The sequence below is a fragment of the Salvelinus fontinalis genome, chromosome 12 (genome assembly GCF_029448725.1).
Source record: "Salvelinus fontinalis isolate EN_2023a chromosome 12, ASM2944872v1, whole genome shotgun sequence".
Taxonomy (NCBI): domain Eukaryota; kingdom Metazoa; phylum Chordata; class Actinopteri; order Salmoniformes; family Salmonidae; genus Salvelinus; species Salvelinus fontinalis.
The window spans coordinates 38,081,027-38,101,061 of record NC_074676.1 but is presented as its reverse complement, the minus strand read 5'-3'; the positions used below and the strand labels follow the sequence as shown (position 1 = coordinate 38,101,061).

At 44.6% G+C, this 20,035-nt stretch overlaps 1 protein-coding gene across 5 annotated transcripts in view; it reads right to left on the bottom strand.

Annotated features, from left to right (window-relative positions):
- The window catches only part of LOC129867329 (polyamine-transporting ATPase 13A3-like), a 61,826-nt gene extending 53,843 nt beyond the window's left edge, over positions 1 to 7,983 (bottom strand). For 4 of the 5 annotated variants that reach the window (XM_055940658.1, XM_055940659.1, XM_055940655.1 and 1 more), the window contains exon 1: positions 7,749 to 7,977. The gene's annotated coding sequence lies outside the window, so the exon portion shown is untranslated. Of the gene's footprint in view, positions 1 to 7,748 lie in introns of all 5 variants that reach the window. The other variant, XM_055940657.1, reaches the window with a different exon arrangement.
- Between the last annotated feature and the right edge of the window lie 12,052 nt (positions 7,984 to 20,035).

The following is a 20,035-nucleotide window of genomic DNA, read 5'->3' as shown; positions in this document are numbered from 1 at the left end:
GTGACGATACATTTGGAAAATATTCAGACTCCTTATATTTTGTCACGTTACAGCCTTATTCTAAAATGGATTAAAAATGTATTTTCTCCCCCCTCAATCTACACACAACACCCCATAATGACAAAGCAAAAACAGTTTTTTAGAAAGTTATGCAAATGTATTTTTGGATTTTTTTAATGAAATCACATTTATATAAGTACACAGAACCATTATTCAGTAATTGGTTGAAGCACCTTTGGCAGCAATTACAGCCTTGATTCTTCTTGCGTATGAAGCTACAAGCTTGGTACACCAATGTTTTTTGGAGATAATCCCATTCTTCTCTGCAGAACAAAAGGTTCTACAGCTGCACCATCGAGAGCATCCTGACGGGTTGCATGAGTGCCTGGTATGGCAACTGCTCGGCCTCCAACCGCAAGGCACCACAGAGGGTAGTGCGTACGGCCCAGTACATCACCGGGGCCAAGCTTCCTGCAATCCAGGACCACTATACCAGGGGGTGTCAGAGGAAGGCTCTAATAATTGTCAGACTCCACCCACCCTAGTCACAGACTGTTCTCTCTGATACCGCATGGCAAGCGGTACCGGAGCGCAAAGTCTAGGTACAAAGGGCTTCCAGACTATTTGCTTTGCACCCCATTTTACTTGTTACTGTTATTATAAATGCATAGTCACTTTAATAACTCCACCTATATGTACATATTATCGCAATTACCTTGACTAACCGGTTTCCCCGCACATCGACTCTGTACCGGTACCCCCTGTATATAGCCTCGCTAGTGTTATTTTACTGCTGCTCTAAGTATTTCTTACTTTTATTGCTTATATTTCTAACTGCATTGTTGGTTAAGGGCTTGTAAGCATTTCACTGTAAGATCTACACCTGTTGTATTCGGCGAGTGTGACAAATAAAATTTGATTTTGAGATCCTCAAGCTCTGTCAGGTTGGATGGGGAGCGTTGTTGCACAGCTATTTTCCGGTCTCTCTAGATATGTTCGATCAGGTTCAAGTCCGGGCTCTGGTTGGGCCACTTCAGAGACTTGTCCCGAAGCCACTCCTGCATTGTCTTGGCTGTGTGTTTAGGGTCGTTGTCCTGTTGGAAGGTGAACCTTCACCCTAGTCTGAGGTCCTGAGCGCTCTGGAGCAGGTTTTCATCAAGGATCTCTCTGTACTTTGCTCCGTTCAGCTTTCCCCTCGATCCTGACCAGTCACCAAGTCCCTGCCGCAGATAAACATCCCCACAGCATGATGCTGCCACCACACTTCACCGTAGGGAAGGTATTGGCCAGATGAGTGGTTCCTGGTTTCCTCCAGATGTGACACTTGGCATTCAGGCCAAAGAGTTCAATCTTGGTTTCATCAGATCAGAGAGTCTTGTTTCTCACGGTCAGAGTCCTTTCGGTGCCTGTTGGCAAACTCCAAAGCAGCTTTTACCGAGTGGCTTCGTCTGGCACTCTACAATAAAAGGCCTGATTGGTGAAGTGCTGCAGAGATGATTGTTCTTCCTTCTGGAAGGTTCTCCCATCTCCACAGAGGAACTCGGGTTCTTGGTCACCTCCCAAGGTCCTTCTCCCGATTGTTCAGTTTGGCCTGGCGGCCAGCTTTAGGAAGAGTCTTGGTGGTTCCAAACTTCATCCATTTAAGAATGATGGAGGCCACTGTGTTCTTAGAGTCCTTCAATGCTGCTGAAATGTTTTGCTACCCTTCCTCGGAACTGTTCCTCAACACAATTCTGTCACAGAGCTCTACGGACAATTCCTTCAACCTCGTGGCTTGGTTTTCACTCTTGACATATACTGTCGGACCTTATGTAGACAGGTGTGCGCCTTCCCAAATCATGTCCAATCAATTGAAATTACAACAGGTGGACTCCCAAGATGTAGAAACGTCTCAAGGACGATCAATGGAAACAGGATACACCCGAGCTCAAATTCAAGTCTCATTACAAAAGGGTCTAAATAATTATGTAAATGTGAAATTTCATTTATTATTATAAAAAAAAAAAAATTTTACCTGTTTTTTCCTTTGTCATTATGGGATAGTGTGTAGATTGACGGGAAAAGAGGTTCTGAACACTTTCCGAATGCACTGTATATCTACAAACACACACACTGCTCGTCCTAATATTTATACATTTCTTAATCCCTTATTTTACTTTTAGATGTGTGTATTGTTAGATATTACTGCACTGTTGCAGCTAGGAATACAAGTATTTCGCTACACCCACATTAAAATCTACCAAATAAACTCAGCAAAAAAAGAAAATGTCCCATATTCAGGACCCTGTCTTTCCAAGATAATTTGTAAAAATCCAAATAACTACACAGATCTTCATTATGAAGGGTTTTAAACACAGTTTCCCATGTTTGTTCAATGAACCATAAACAATGAACATGCACCTGTGAAACAGTCGTTAAGACACTAACGGCTTACAGACGGTAGGCAATTAAGGTCACAGTTATTAAAACTTAGAACACTAAAGAGGCCTTTCCTACTAACTCTGAAAAACACCAAAAGAAAGATGCCCAGTGTCCCTGCTAACCTGCGTGAACATGCCTTTGGCATGCTGCAAGGAGGCATGAGGACTGCAGATGTGGCCAGGGCAATAAATTGCAATGTTCGTACTGTGAGACAACTAAGACAGCGATACGGTCTCCCTGGACGGACAGCTGATCGTCCTCGCAGTGGCAGACCACGTGTTACAACACCTGCACAGGATCGGGACATCCGAACATCACACCTGTGGGACAGGTACATTATGGCAACAGCAACTGCCCGAGTTACACCAGGAACGTACAATCCCTCAATCAGTGCTCAGGCTCTCCACAATAGGCTGAGAGAGGCTGGACTGAGACCTTGTAGGCCTCTTGTAAGGCAGGTACTCACCAGACATCACCGGCAACAAAGTCACCTATGGGCACAACCCCACCGTCGCTGGACCAGACAGGACTGGCAAAAAGTGCTCTTCACTGACAAGATGCAGTTGTCTCACCAGGGGCGATTGTCTGATTCGCGTTTATCGTCAAAGAAATGAGCGTTACACTGAGACATGTACTCTGGAGCGGGATCGATTTGGAGGTGGAGGGTTCATCATGGTCTGCGGCGGTGTGTCACAGCATCATCGGACTGAGCTTGTTGTCATTGCAGGCAATCTCAACGCTGTGCGTTACAAGGAAGACATCCTTCTCTCTCATGTGGTACCCTTCCTGCAGGCTCATCCTGACATGACCCTCCAGCATGACAATCCCACCAGCCATACTGCTCATTCTGTGCATGATTTCCTGCAAGACAGGAATGTCCTTGTTCTGCCATGGCCAGTGAAGAGCCCGGACCTCATTGAGCACGTCTGGGAGCTGTTGGATCGGAGGGTGAAGGCTAGGGCCATTCCCCCCAGAAATGTCCGTGAACTTGCAGGTGCCTTGGTGGAAGAGTGGGGTAACATCTCACAGCAAGAACTGGCAAATCTGGTGCAGTCCATGAGGAGATGCACTGCAGTACTTAATGCAACTGGTGGCCACACCAGATACTGACTGTTACTTTTGACCCCCCCTTTGTTCAGGGACACATCATTTCATTTCTGTTAGTCACATGTTTGTGGAACTTGTTCAGCTTGTCTCAGTTGTTGAATCTTATGTTCATATAAATATTTACACATGTTAAGTTTGTTGAAAATAAACACAGTTGACAGAGGACGTTTCTTTTTTTTGCTGAGTTTGTGAATGCGACCAATAACATTTTATTTGATTTATTCTGGACACATTCTTAACAGTTTGGCCTGTCAATCCATCTCTGTCGGTGGGATTGTCAGGGTGGAGCAGGCTATTTGAGAGTCACAGAGTTGGTAGGGTTTCAGACTAGAGGTCGACCGATTATGATTTCTAAACGCCGATACCGATTATTGGAGAACCAAAAAAAAGCCTATTCCGATTAATCGGACGATTTATATATTTTTTATTTGTAATGACAATTACAACAATACTGAAGGAACACTAATTTTAACTTAATATAATACATCAATAAAATAAATTTAGCCTCAAATAATGAAACATGTTCAATTTGGATTAAGTAATGCAAAAACAAAGTGTTGGAGAAGAAAGTAAGAGTGTGCCATGTAAAAAAGCTAACGTTTAAGTTCCTAGGGTTTCAGACCTGTTATTTAATTATTGGGGGTGGGATTTTCAGGGGAAGGGAAATAGGTTAGTAGTCTAGTCATTTAAACACTTTCTCCCCAATAGGCTTGTGCGGTAACGAGACTGTCATACTGGGATGTTCGGTAATATTGGCACTGAACACAAGGGGCGCTGTTATCAAACCCCACTAATATTCTGTAATCCGAAGGTTAGCAATGCTAAAAAGTATACTGAACAAAAACAACATGAAACAATTTAAAAGATTGTACTGAGTTACAGTTCCTATGAGGAAATCAGTCAATTGAAATAAATTCATTAGTCCCTAATCTACATGATTGGGAATGCAGATCTGATCAAAATGGGCCTCAGGATCACGTCACGCTATTTTTGTGCATTCAAATTGCCACCGATAAAATGCAATTTTGTTTGTTGTCTGAAGCTCATGCCTGCCCATACCATAACCTCACAGCCACCATGGGGCACTCAGTTCACAACATTGACATCAGCAAACCTCTCGCCCACAAAACACCATACACATGGTCTGCGGTTGTGAGGCCAGTTGGATGTACTGACAAATTCTCTAAAACAACATTTGAGGCAGCTTATGGTAGAGAAATAAACATTGAATTCTCTGGCAACAGCTCTGCTGGACATTCCAGGAGTCAGCATGTCAATTACACGCTCCCTCAACTTGAGACACCTGTGGCATTGTGTTGTGTGACAAAACTGCACATTTTAGAGTGGCCTTTTAGGTGCACCTGTGTAATGATCTTGCTGTTTAATCAGCTCCTTGATATGCCACACCTGTCAGGTACATGGATTATCTTAGCAAAGGAGTAATGCTCATTAACAGGGATGCAGATACACAGATGATGCAATCTCAATTGTACTCCACACTGCCCTTTCCCACCTGGACAAAAGGAACACCTATGTGAGAATGCTATTCATTGACTACAGCTCAGCGTTCAACACCATAGTACCCTCAAAGCTCATCACTAAGCTAAGGAACCTGGGACTAAACACCTTCCTCTGCAACTGGATCCTGGACTTCCTGACGGGCTGCCCCCAGGTGGTGAGGGTAGGTAGCAACGCATCTGCCACGCTGATCCTCAACACTGGAGCTCCCCAGGGGTGCGTGCTCAGTCCCCTCCTGTACTCCCTGTTCACCCACGACTGCATGGCCAGGCACGACTCCAACATCATCATTAAGTTTGCAGATGACACAACAGTGGTAGGACTGATCACCGACAACGACGAGGCAGCCTATAGGGAGGAGGTCAGAGACCTGTCCGGGTGTTGCCAGAATAACAACCAATCCCTCAACGTAACCAAGACTAAGGAGATGATTGTGGACTAAAGGAAAAGGAGCCCCGAGCACATCCCCATTTCCATTGACGGAGCTGTAGTGGAACAGATTGAGAGCTTCAAATTCCTTGGTGTCCACATCAACAACAAACTAGAATGGTCCAAACACACCAAGACAGTCGTGAAAAGGGCACGACAAAGCCTATTCCCCCTCAGGAAACTAAAAAGATTTGGCATGGGTCCTGAGATCCTCAAAAGGTTCAACAGCTGCAACATCGAGAGCATCCTGACTGGTTGCATCACTGCCTGGTACGGCAATTGCTCGGCCTCCGACCGCAAGGCACTTCAGAGGGTAGTGCGTACAGCCCAGTACATCACTGGGGCAAAGCTGCCTGCCATCCAGAACCGCTACACCAGGCAGTGTCAGAGGAAGGCCCTGAAAATTGTCAAAGAACCCAGCCCCCCCAGTCATAGAATGTTCTCTCTACTAATGCATGGCAAGCGGTACCGGAGTGCCAAGTCTAGGACAAAAAGGCTTCTCAACAGTTTTTACCCCCAAGCCATAAGACTCCTGAATAGGTAACCAGAAGGTTACCCGGACTATTTGCATTGTGCCCCCCCCCCACCCCTCTTTTACGCTGCTGATACTCTCTGTTGATCTTATATGCATAGTCACTTTAACTATACATTCATGTACATACTACCTCAATTGGCCCGACCAACCAGTGCTCCCACACATTGTCCATGTTGCGTTTATATTTTTGTTCAGTGTACATGTACAATTCCATAGAGAATGCTAACTAAATGCTAATGTGCACTTCGAACATTTTGTAGAGCTTCTGACCTAAACTATACAAGTATATGTAAATAATAATGTTCTTAACTGTTTTGCCGAAATTTAAATTTTAAAAAATTATAATAAGTTACTCAAAAATGCTACTCACAGTTTGCTGCATGCGCAAAACAAATAATAGGTAGCAAGGCTCTTGATCTACGAGGGGATTCTATGCTGTTACCAAGCAAATGTTTGATTTAGGACATAGCTAACCACTTAACTAGATTGCTAACTACCTACTAAATTAGCAAACCAAAATGCACACCTGCAGAGCATTTAGCACATTTTAGACAGTTAACTTAATAGTTATAAGATATCTAGCTGGCAAACATGTAGCTGTGAATTCCTTACAGTAATTAGATCACCTGGCGCATGCTGCACAACAGTGAGTGACTCACAAGGCTTCGGACAAACACCACGTGACATGTGACTGGGGACTACCATAAGCTTCATAATATTGTGACAAGTGAAATTTAGAACGCAATGTTCTTTATCTCCTAACGTATTGTGCAAGTTGACTGCAGGTATTTACTTAAAGTACATATAAGTATTCAAATGTATATAAAAAAAATATATATATATTGAAAAAACATCCTGTGGCTTTTTGCAAATATCTCTGTATACAGTATATAATGTTTACCAAAAAAGGCTATTTTCCAGTATAATTTGTGGCTAAACCTAAGAAAAATAGTTGTGTTCCGTTCATAAATATGAATTCCCCCCGTTAAGAAACTGTGTTAAAATGTTTACACTCAAATTTTCTGGGGGGTGGACACTCTCTCCCAAGCTTTTGCACCCCCACTTTCAGACAAAGTTAGGCACCCATGCACTACCTACCTAGTAAGTAACAAAAGCAAATGCTTGTGTTATTTAATGTTAGTCATCTTAGTGACTTTAGACAGACAACGCAGTGATGAACTGCATACAATAGCAGCTAAAACATTTTCTCGCTAGTTAACCAAGTAACCTTAACTAGCTAATGTTCTCAGATAATAGGGAGAGGGGGACCAATATGACAGAGTAACAAAGCTAGCTCGCTCATAGAAATTAAATGAGCTCGATGAATAACTAGCTTAAGACGCTCGTTCTAGTTTAGCTGTCAATGTGAAACACAGGAGAGACACCAAACGGACTGGAGGAATCCCCATTTCGTGATACACAAGAACTGGCTACACTACTATGGTATGGCTGAGCATGACTGACACTGTGGCTAGTTGCTAACGTTAGCTTTCTTAGGCTGCGTTTAGACAGGCAGCCCAATTCAGAATTTTTTTCTCACTAATTTGTCTTTAGACTAAACAGATCAGATCTGAAAAAGAGCTGATGTGAATGCAATTGGTCAAAAGAACAATTAGTGGAAAAATATCAGAATTGGACTGCCTGTTTAAACGCAGCCTTTTAGCTCGCTAGCAAGCAAGCAAGCAATCTCCAACACATGGGGTAATGTGGAGAGCTCAAATTAAATAAAGACACTTACCAGAACCACCTGGACTCTTTGACGATCACCTGAGAGTCATAGTAAGACGAGAGCAGCTGTTTTCAAAAAGAAAAACGTTGTTGCAGAGAAGTATAGCTAGCTAGCTGGCTATATATATTTTATATCGAATGTAGTCGCCTCACAATTAAATGTTGACAGCTCAGTGAAACAACGAATGAGGCGTCGAATTAACTGCCTGAAACTTCCTCACTTACCAAGAGGAAGTGAGGGCGTGAGGCACAGGATATGAGATCACGAAAGAACATACGCGATTATAAACTCCGTTGTCAAATAGCGCACATATTTCTGCCTTACATTATCATCACAATATCTTCATTCACCTCGCTGGGGTCACATTTGTTGTATTTAAACATTACAATCTACATGTCATACATGCTTGTACGTCGGCACGCATACCCACAGCATGGAAGGGTGTTTTCCATTCATGATTCCATCTGACTAGGTGTGTTCCTCTTGCATGAAATATTATTGTATAAATAACATGGATACATTCAAGACCAGACAATATAGCTTAATTGCTTGAACAAGGCAATTTCTTGTATTTTACTTTGGATGGCAGAACATTATGAGATCTATTGAAACTACCGAGAACAGTCTCATAGCATATGACGAGCAAAAACTCATACAGTTTAGACCGGCTATAATACATCCCACGTCTCTCTTCCCTCAGAGCGAGCGACCGATGACGTACTCACCAATCCTAAAGAAAAACAAGAAAGCCCATTCAGGACTGCTGCTTCAGATGTTCTAATCCTTGCTCCCAGTCAGTTGTGCAAACAGAATTCCAACTATTTATATGGAAGGACAGTTTGTTTTAATGTTCCCTAGTCTCAGAAGGGAAAATGATCAACCTCAGGCCCTGGCACCTCACAGCCCAGAGGCTGGGCAATGCCAGCTCAGCATTCAGACTACATCAGAACACACACATATCAGAACACAAGGCACTGGCAGTGACAGGGCTTCAGGACCTGCATGTACTCTGTATGTGTGCTGTGCTGTCTCTGTTTTCAGCATGTCAAAGGAGCTTGAGACAAATATGGTAATAAGCCTTTATAGATGTGCAATATAAAAGAAAATGTCATGAGGACACTGCCATTCATTGTTACGAGAATTCATGTTGATGTAGTCAAGAGGTTTTAAATGAATGGCAAATGCCTACTGTTTACCAGCAATTGCTTGGCTAGCCCTCGTTCTTATCAAAGACCAATGTCTTCAGCAGACATTTCACCAAAGGAAATGTAATGGAGTGGAGAAAAATGTGCTTCACAACTTTGCTCTAATCTATGTATTGTCCTATTATCAGAACCCAGGAAAGTCACTTGAATGCCCATCAGTTAAAACAAGTCTGTGACTCTGGCACTGTACTACCCAGCCGCCAGTTTGAGAAACGGACCAGACAGGCAGGGGAGTGGGAGCTACTGGGAAGGACGGAGGAGGCCATTCTGTCTAGTCTGGCCCTTATCAGGTTTGCTGGGCCTTTTCCAGTTCAGCCCTGATAACCCGGCCTTACTAGTAAAATACAGGAAGTGAACCCTTGACCTTGCGAGGCAGCCAGGGAGTGACACTGTTTTATAAGGGGAGGTCTACGGTGACACATCCCTAATGGGTCTTGTTAGTTAGTGCAGCCCATGCAAAAGCCAGGCTGATGAGGAGTTTGGGTGTCATCCGTTTAATGAGCGGTGCAAACCCATAACAGGCAAGCTGTCTGCAAGGCCACCTGAGCATCTGAGGAGCGTTAACAGCATTTGTAGTCGACACACTGACAAAGAGAATAACAAGACAGATACATGGCCATATAATGTGTCTATGAGCCATTTAACCAAGTCATTCAATATTTCATGAAACAACAAACTGCTGGATCAGTGTCTAAATTGTTATGTAAACTCCACAGGACACTTATGATGGCAAACCAATAACTTAAATGACACCCAATGAAAGCATGAGACATGACAATAAAAACACAAAGTTTGATGACAGATACATTTTTTGCACTTTTATTACCTTATATAGTCGCAATCCAAAACATAGATCTGACACAATGTGATATAATGAGGAACTATTACCAGGTCATTCACCAGTGTTTGAAATGATCATACCACTCCAGTCACCACTCTGCTTGATATGCTCTTTATAGTCTGTCCAATGATGCCACAGAAAAAGACACCAGTGGGTTTTGGGCTTCGGTTCTTTGGTCATTTTTGCAGGGGAAACTGATACACTTTCTTGCTCTTTTGGCAGTTTTTTCCACTGTGCATTTGCTTTTTCAAAATCCCACTGGAAAGAAGACTGTTGTTTTGTTATAGGGCAGAGATACTGTTTATCAATTATGCATATTCACTATGAATGACATGTTGTTTATGTCTACATCTTAATCACATGATTGTGTTCTTGTTCTCTAGGGAAATATTCTACACTGCAATAAAAACACAACAATGTTAATTTTTTCACTTCAACCTGCAAACTGTGATACTCAATGATGTCACATGTTCAACCAATCAACTCCTCAGCCCTTGGAAAGCAGTGTACAAAATGTTGAGCCAAGCCCCTGACCAGCAGGCATCACACAGGAGACTGTAAACAGCTCCCAAAATATCAGAGCCAAGTGACGAATCCCCTATAGACTAGGCAACCATTTTGCTTGCTTCCGAGGCAGACTGGCCCTGCCTCAGTCTTTAATCAAAGATCTTTAACAGCAGAACAAATCGGGCCACAATGCAAATCTTGAACAATTCAACCCCTCCGCCTCACCCTACCCCGCTAGAACGAGCACTCAGCAGAAATGAGCGAGAAACACAATACAAAGCAAATTCCAAACAGCTTTCTTGTGGCTGGGGTTGTTTTTAGAGTACGAAGAAACAGAGCCAGAGTCCTGTGGTGAGATTATGCAGCCGGCAAATTGCAAAAGGCCTTATTTCCTCATGGGATTTCAATGCAAGAGCAATTAGTGAAATGCAAAACGACCTAAATTATTTCAGTTAACTTCATGATTTATGCAAATTATTTTAATATCATTCAGTTGTAAAACAAAATACTTTAAATCCTTAGCCCATTTGTTCTCCAAATAAGATCAAACAACTTTACAGCTCTATGGCATAGCCTAGAATTTAGTATTATAAAATATAAAGGTACACTACCGTTCCAAAGTTTGGGGTCACTTACAGTTGAAGTTGGAAGTTTACATACACTTAGGTTGGACTCATTAAAACTCGTTTTTCAACCACTCCACAAATTTCTTGTTAACAAACTACAGTTTTGGCAAGTCAGTTGGGACATCTACTTTGTGCATGACACAAGTAATTTGTCCAACAATTGTTTACAGACAGATTATTTCACTTATAATTTACTGTATTACAATTCCAGTGGGTCAGAAGTTTACATACACTAAGTTGACTGTGCCTTTATACAGCTTGGGAAATTCCAGAAAATTATGTCATGGCCTTATAAGCTTTTGATAGACTAATTGACATAATTTGAGTCAATTGGAGGTGTACGTGTGGATGTATTTCAAAGCCAAACTTCAAACTTAGTGCTTCTTTGCTTGACATCATGGGAAAATCTAAAGAAATCAGCCAAGACCTCAGAAAATAAATGGTAGACCTCCACAAGTATGGTTCATCCTTGGGAGCATTTTCCAAACGCCTGAAAGTACCATGTTCATCTGTACAAACAATAGTACGCAAGTATAAACACCATGGGACCATGCAGTCGTCATACTGCTCAGGAAGGACACGCGTTCTGTCTCCTAGAGATGAACATACTTTGGTGCGAAAAGTGCAAATCAATCCCAGAACAACAGCAAAGGGCCTTGTGAAGATGCTGGAGGAAACAGGTACAAAAGTATCTATATCCACAGTAAAACGAGTCCTATATCGACTTAACCTGAAAGGCCGCTCAGCAAGGAAGAAGCCACTGCTCCAAAACCACCATAAAAAAGCCAGACTACGGTTTGCAACTGCACATGGGGACAAAGATCGTACTTTTTGGAGAAATGTCCTCTGGTCTGATGAAACAAAAATAGAACTGTTTGGCCATAATGACCATCGTTGTGTTTGGAGGAAAAAGGGGGACGCTTGCAACCTGAAGAACACCATCCCAACCGTGAAGCACGGGGATGGCAGCATCATGTTGTGGGGGTGCTTTGCTGCAGGAGGGACTGGTGCACTTCACAAAATAGATGACATCATGAGGAGAAAATGATGTGGCTATATTGAATCAACATCTCAAGACATCAGTCAGGAACTTAAAGCTTGGTTGCAAATGGGTCTTCCAAATGGACAATGACCCCAAGCATACTTCCAAAATTGTGGCAAAATGGCTTAAGGACAACAAAGTCAAGGTATTGGAGTGGCCATCACAAAGCCCTGACCTCAATCCTATAGAAAATGTGTGGGCAGAACTGAAAAAGTGTGTGCGAGCAAGGAGGCCTACAACCTGACTCATTTACACAAGCTCTGTCAGGAGGAATGAGCCAAAATTCACCCAACTTATTGTGGGAAGCTTGTGGAAGGCTACCCGAAATGTTTGACCCAAGTTAAACAATTTAAAGGCAATGCTGCCAAATACTAATTGAGTGTTTGTACATTTCTGACCCACTGGGAATGTGGTGAAAGAAATAAGAGCTGAAATAAATCATTCACTCTACTATTATTCTGACATTTCACATTCTTCAAATAAAGTGGTGATCCTAATTCCTACAACAGGACAATGACCCACAGCACAGCTCCAAACTATGCAATAACTATTTAGGGAAGAAGCAGTCAACTGGTATTCTGTCTATAATGGAGTGGCCAGCACAGTCACTGGATCTCAACCCTATTGAGCTGTTGTGGGAGCAGCTTGATCGTATGGTACGTAAGATGTGCCCATCAAGCCAATCCAATTTGTGGGAGGTGCTTCAGGAAGCATGGGGTGAAATATCTTCAGATTACCTCAACAAATTGACAACTAGAATGCCAAAAGTCTGCAAGGCTGTAATTGCTGCAAATGGAGGATTCTTTGACAAAAGAAAAGTTTGAAGACAATTATTATTTCAATTAAAAATCATTATTTATAACCTTGTCAACTTCTTGACTATATTTCCTCTTCATTTTGCAACTCATTTCATGTATGTTTTCAAGGAAAACAAGGACATTTCTAAGTGACCCTAAACTGTTGAACGGTAGTGTAGGTAGAGGCACTGCAATAAGAATAGCACTTCTCAGACCTATAGGAACACATTTGGCAGGCTGCCAGCCCATCCCCATTTATAGATGATTTGTCAGTGTTAGTGATTGAAGATTATGCAATCTGTGTAGACGGAACTGAGCAGGAGTCGTTCCCCCGCCATATTACTAAGTAATTGGACGTCTGACCTTTGTCAGACCTTGGTAAATTCTAACCAGAGGGAAAGAATAACATTTGAAATGTTAAGTAATTGGATGAAAAAAACTCAAATTGCCACTGCTGACAAAATGACAATGACTCAATTAAAAGCCATGTTAACTACAATATGTTCTGAACCCCTGTTTGGGCCCTACTGCTCTTTGACACACTTAGCCAGGGGAGGTTCACATCATTAGTTTTTTCCTGTTTGGTGAATAGTATAAAGTTCCAATTGTTTTCACTCACACCATTTGCAATTGTTTCAGATTAAATTACATCCTCCATGACTCTGCTTTCAGCGGAGCCACAGAGAGCTCCATTATTCTAAAGATGTGAGGGACAAAAGGGTGCCAATAGAAAATGTATTTTCCACAAGGCACTAAAGACGTCGCACAATCACCACCCTAACAATTCTAAACTCTTCTCCTAATTATGAGGTTGACAGGTTGCTTATGAGTCGTTCCACATGATTTCAATCCCTTTCTGACAGCACCCCTTTCATACATGTTTGAATGTGGTAGAAGTGATCAGAAAGTGACTTTTTTGACCTGAATGCCAAAACATTCACAAGATAGAGGTGCTCAAAATTGATCCACTTTGCATACCATACCATTAGACATCCGTCTTCATCACTGAAAAAGAGAAACGGTTGAGTTTGATATAATTTGAAAGCTTTGTCAAACTAGGGTTGATTAAACTATTTCATACATTTCTTAAAAACAGATTTGTACCTTTAATGTCAATATCTAAAAACACATACACTTTTTTCATGTTCATATACAGTATGTTGAAGCTTAGAACCTATTTTACAGAGATGTTTGTTGTGCCCACCATCGGTTGACACTACGCATGCTCTTGAATACAGGGTGGACGTCATGTTTTGGCTGATAAATGTACTAAAATGTGAATCCAATTCAACTTTCAAATGGTACCATAAAGATGGTTAAAGATTCACACATCAGAAAATGTTTAATAGGAAACCTATTGAAATCATAGAAATATAGATACTAGAATAGACATTCCCATTAAAGTTGACATTCGACTGTGGGTGGACCAGCAGCCATATTTCTGGTTTAATTGGAAGTAAAAATGTAAATTCAATTTAAAAAATTGAATTGTGTACCAGCTAAATTGCAAGTCCATTCTATGAATTATGATTCTATGATTGAAATGACACCCTGTATTGAAGAGTATGCTGTGTCTGGCACAACACAAACTCCCAGGGCCGGCTCCAGCATTTTGTGGTTCCTAATCGATATATGGTTGTGGGACCCTCCCACCTTGCGGCAAAACATTTAAAGGCCCTCCTCTTGACATTTAAAATATATATAAACAGCTCTGGAAAAAATGAAGAGACCACTGCAAAATTATCAGTTTCTCTGGTTTTACAGGTATGTGCTTGGGTAAAATTAAAAATTGAGTTTTATTCTATGAACTACTGACAACATTTATCCTAAATTCCAAATAAAAATAGTCATTCAGAGCATTTATTTGCAGGCCATGGAAGAACTGGGACATTTTCAGCTCCCAGCAATTGTGTACAGATCCTTGCAACATGGGATCGTGCAATATCATGTATCTCTGTACATTCAAATTGCCATAGATAAAATGCAATTGTGTTCATTGTCCGTAGCTTATGCCTGCCCATACCATAACCCCACTGCCAACATGGGGCAATCTGTTAACAACATTGACATCAGCAAACTGCTCGTCCACACAATGCCATACACGACTGCCTGGTACAGTTGAAACCGGGATTCAGCCGTGAAGAGCACACTTCCTCAGTGTGCCAAAGGCCATCATTTGCCCACTGAAGTCAGTTATGACACCTGTTACGCACACCTCTTGGAGGAGGGAACACAACATTCTGCTACAACATTCTGCTACACTTTCACTCCACTCCCTGTGGAGTGAAAGAGTTATGTGACTGTAGACACAGTGCGCTCCACCGCATAACACGGTGCATGACCAGCACGACGCTCCACCCGGTAAGGATGACTGAGACATAGAATTTTACCGTTAACAGGGAATTTATTCCTTCACACGGTCATTTTGAGAAAAAGGGGCTGGACGGAACCAAAGAAAGTTAAAGTTAAAGAGCCCCCTCTCCTACCTTACTTACCTAACTAGCACCACCTGGCGCACTACCCAAAATGCAGGGGATGGTCCGCCCAGATCTTACCTAGTGTGCATAGACAGAGTACATACTGTAGCGGCTGTTGGAAGGAGAGGACCAAGGTGCAGCGTGGTACGTGTCCATATTTATTAAATGAACACTGAAATAACAAAAATAACAAAGAATAACGACCGAAACAGTTCTGGCTGGTGCAGACACACAACAGGAAGAACTACCCACAAACACAGGTGGGAACAGGCTACATAAGTATGGTTCTCAATCAGAGACAACGATTGACAGCTGTCTCTGATTGGGAACCATACCAGGCCAAACACCTAGAAATACAAAACATAGAATGCCCACCCCAACTCACGCCCTGACCAAACCAAAATAGAGACATAAACTGTCACGTTCCTGACCTATTTCTGTTAGTTTGTTGTATGTGTTAGTTGGTCAGGATGTGAGTTTGGGTGGGCATTCTATGTTTTCTGTTTCTATGTTGGTTTATGGGTTGCCTGGTATGGCTCTTAATTAGAGGCAGGTGTTTGGCGTTCCTCTAATTGAGAGTCATATTTAGGTAGGTTGTTTCACAGTGTTCGTTGTGGGTGGTTGTCTCCTGTGTCAGTGTTTGTCGCACCATACGGGACTGTTCGGTTTGTTTTTGTACATCGTCATTTTGTGTAGTCTATTTTTCCCTGTTCGTGCGTTCTTCGTGTTTATGTGAGTTCGTCGTCCAGGTCTGTCTACACCGTTTGTTGTTTTGTTAGTTTATAGTCAAGTTCGTGTTTTCGTGTTTTCTTTAAATAAATTATGTGTTCACAACCCGCTGCGCCTTGGTTCCATCACTACTCCTCCTTTTCGGTTGAAAAGGAGGAGGACCACCTTTACAGAACCACCCACCAATCCAGAATCAAGCAGCGAGGAAATCGGAGGAAGGGACAGCGCAATAAGGAGGAATGGACTTGGGAGGATGTTTTGGACGGAAAAGGTTGCTACACATGGGAGGAGATCCTGGCTGGAAGGGATCGCCTCCCATGGGAACAGCTGGAGGCACTGAGGAGAGCAGAGGCAACCGGAGAAGGGAACCGGAGTTATGAGGGGACACGTCTAGCACGGAAGCCCGAAAGCCCGTGAGTACCACCCAAAAATTTCTTGGGGGGGGGCTAAGAGGTAGTGGGCCAAGGGCAGGTAGGAGACCTGCGCCCACTTACCAGGCTAACCGTGGAGAGCGGGAGTACGGGCAGACACCGTGTTACGCAGTAGAGCGCACGGTGTCCCCTGTACGTGTGCATAGCCCAGTGCGGGTTATTCCACCTCCCCGCAGTGGTAGGGCTAGATTGGGCATTGAGCCAAATGTCATGAAGCCGGCCCTACATATCTGGCCACCAGTACGTCTCCTTGGGCCGGCTTACATGGCACCAGCCTTATGCATGGTGTCCCCGGTTCGCCTACATAGCCCGGTGTGGGTTATTCCACCTCCCCGCACTGGTCGGGCGACGGGGAGCATTCAGCCAGGTAGGGTTGGGCAGGCTCGGTGTTCAAGGGAGCCAATACGCCTGCATGGTCCGGTATTTCCGGAGCTACCTCCCCGCCCCAGCCCGGGTACCACCAGTGCCTACACCACGCACCAGGCTTCCAGTGCGTTTTCAGAGCCCTGTTCCTCCTCCACGCACTCTCCCTATGGTGCATGTCTCCAGCCCAGTGCCTCCAGTTCCGGCACCACGCACTAAGCCACCTGTGCGTCTCCAGAGCCCTGTACACACTGTTCCTTCTCCCCGTACTCGTCCTGATGTGCGTGCACTCAGCCCGGTGCCACCAGTGCCGGTACCACGCACCAGGCATATAGTACGTTCTGAGAATCCAGTGTGCCCTGTCCCTGCTCCCCGCACTAGGCTTGAAGTGCGTGTCCCCAGTCCGGTGCCTCCAGTTCCGGCACCACGCACCAGGCCTACAGTGCGTCTCAGCCGGCCAGAGTCTGCCGTCTGCCCAACGGCGCATGAACTGCCTGTCTGCCATGAGCCTGCAAAGCTGCCCGTCTGCCATGAGCCTACAGAGCCTTCCGCCAGACAGGAGCAGCCAAAGCCTTCCGCCAGACAGGAGCAGTCTGAGCCATCCGTCTCCGCAGCGCCGTCTGAGCCATCCGTCTCCCCAGCGCCGTCTGAGCCATCCGTCTCCCCAGCGCCGTCTGAGCCATCCGTCTCCCCAGCGCCGTCTGAGCCATCCGTCTCCCCAGCGCCGTCTGAGCCATCCGTCTCCCCAGCGCCGTCTGAGCCATCCGTCTCCCCAGCGCCGTCTGAGCCATCCGTCTCCCCAGCGCCGTCTGAGCCATCCGTCTGTCCCGAGCCATTAGAGCCGCCCGTCTGTCCCGAGCCGTCAGAGCCGATAGTCAGTCAGGAGCCGCTAGAGCCAGTCGTCAGTCAGGATCTGCCAGAGCCGCCAACCAGACAGGATCTGCCAGAGCCGCCAACCAGACAGGATCTGCCAGAGCCGCCAACCAGACAGGATCTGCCAGAGCCGCCAACCAGACAGGATCTGCCAGAGCCGCCAACCAGACAGGATCTGCCAGAGCCGCCAACCAGACAGGATCTGCGAGAGCCGCCAGTGAGCCATGAGCGTCCAGAGCCGTCAGCGAGCCATGAGCGTCCAGAGCCGTCAGCGAGCCATGAGCGTCCAGAGCCGTCAGCCAGCCATGAGCGTCCAGAGCCGTCAGCCAGCCATGAGCGTCCAGAGCCGTCAGCCAGCCATGAGCGTCCAGAGACGTCAGCCAGCCATGAGCGTCCAGAGCCGTCAGCCAGCCATGAGCGTCCAGAGCCGTCAGCCAGTCATGAGCTGTCCCTCAGCCCAGAGCGGCTATTTATCCAGAACTGCCCCTCAGTCCAGAGCTGCCCCTCAGTCCAGAGTTGCCTTTCAGTCCGGAGTTGCCCCTCTATCCTGAGCTACCTCTCTATCCTGAGCTACCTCTCTATCCTGAGCTACCTCTCTATCCTGAGCTATCCCTCTGTTCTGAGCTATCCCTCTGTCCTGAGCTATCCCTCTATCCCGGTGCTGCCCCTTGTGTCGATGTTACCTAAAAGATTTAGTGGGTGTAAGATGAGGGTGGTCATTGGTAGGGGGAGATGTAAGCTGGGAGTGACTATGGTGGGGTGGGGACCTCGCCCTGAGCCTGAGCCACCACCATGGTCAGATGCCCACCCAGACCCTCCCCTAGACTTTGTGCTGGTGCGCCCGGAGTTCGCACCTTATGGGGGGGGTTATGTCACGTTCCTGACCTATTTCTGTTAGTTTGTTGTATGTGTTAGTTGGTCAGGACGTGAGTTTGGGTGGGCATTCTATGTTTTCTGTTTCTATGTTGGTTTATGGGTTGCCTGGTGTTTAAGAGTGTGCTTAACTGTATTTTTCATTTACTTTATAGTTCTCACGGAAGGTGATAATTCTGACTAAATCTACAGAATAAAGCCGCCAGTTAAAATCAAGGAACGGTTGTGCTCGTGGTTACTGGAGGGAGCTAAAGTGAGAACTCAGAGGACGAGAAGAGAGAACTACTCTCTAACTGCAAATCTGTGAAAGAAGTCATGCACAGAAATGGGTCATTTCACAGTCTCTCACCACAACATGTTGTGACAAGCACACAACAAGAAGATGGCACCAAGACCATGTTCAGGTTACTAGCGGAATCAATCAGTGAAAGCCGCCTCCCCATACCAGAACCAGTAACATTCAATGGAGAACCACTCTCGTTCACTGACTGGAAGGTCTCTTTTCAGACTCTGATAGACAGGAAGAACATACCAGCAACTGAGAAGATATATTACTTAAGAAAATATGTCGGTGGGCCTGCCAAGAAAGCCATCGAAAGTTACTTTATGTTAGGAACAGAGTCAGCCTACCATGCTGCCTGGACCATTCTTGAAGAAAGGTACGGAAACAAATTCCTCATCGCCAAGTCCTTCAGAGATAAGCTCAATGCATGGCCTAAGATAGGATCCAAGGACAGTCTTGAACTTAGAGACCTTGTAGACTTTCTTCGCAGCTGTGAGGCTGCTATGTCTCAGAATAAGGGCCTGGAGGTGCTTAATGACTGTAATGAAAACCAAAAGATCCTCGCTAAACTTCCAGATTGGCTAACTTCAAGATGGAATAGAAAGGTCGTAGACATCTTAGAAGAAACTGAGACCTTTCCAAGCTTCAGTCAGTTTGTGAAGTTTCTCACGAGAGAAGCAAAGATCGCTTGCAATCCTGTAACATCCCTTCATGCTTTGCAATCAAGCGAAGATGGAAAACCTAAGACACCAAGGATTCAAAGCCCCGGAGCAAGGGTGTTAGCAACTAACTCTGATGAGAAAGATAATGTTACTAGTTGTGTCTTCTGTGAGAAGTCAGGTCACAGTCTCCACAAATGCTGTAAGTTCATGGATAAGCCCACCACAGAGCGACAAAAGTTTGTTCAAGAGAATAAATTGTGCTTTGGCTGTTTAAGGCCTGGGCATCACTCGAAAGATTGTGATAACAGGAACACCTGCGACACGTGTCAGAGGAGGCATCCATCCTGCCTGCACGAAGATCGTACTAAAGAAAGGTTAAGGGATAGGAAGACAGAGCCCCCACAAGATAAGGGGACAAGAGCGTCAAGTGAAGCCATATCCAACAGAGTCGTAAGGGACATTAACAACACTCACACCTCCACAATCATTCCAGTATGGGTGTCAACCACAAGCGAGCCAGATCGTGAAGTTCTTGTGTATGCACTTCTTGACACCCAGAGCGACACCACCTTTATCCTTGAAGAGAC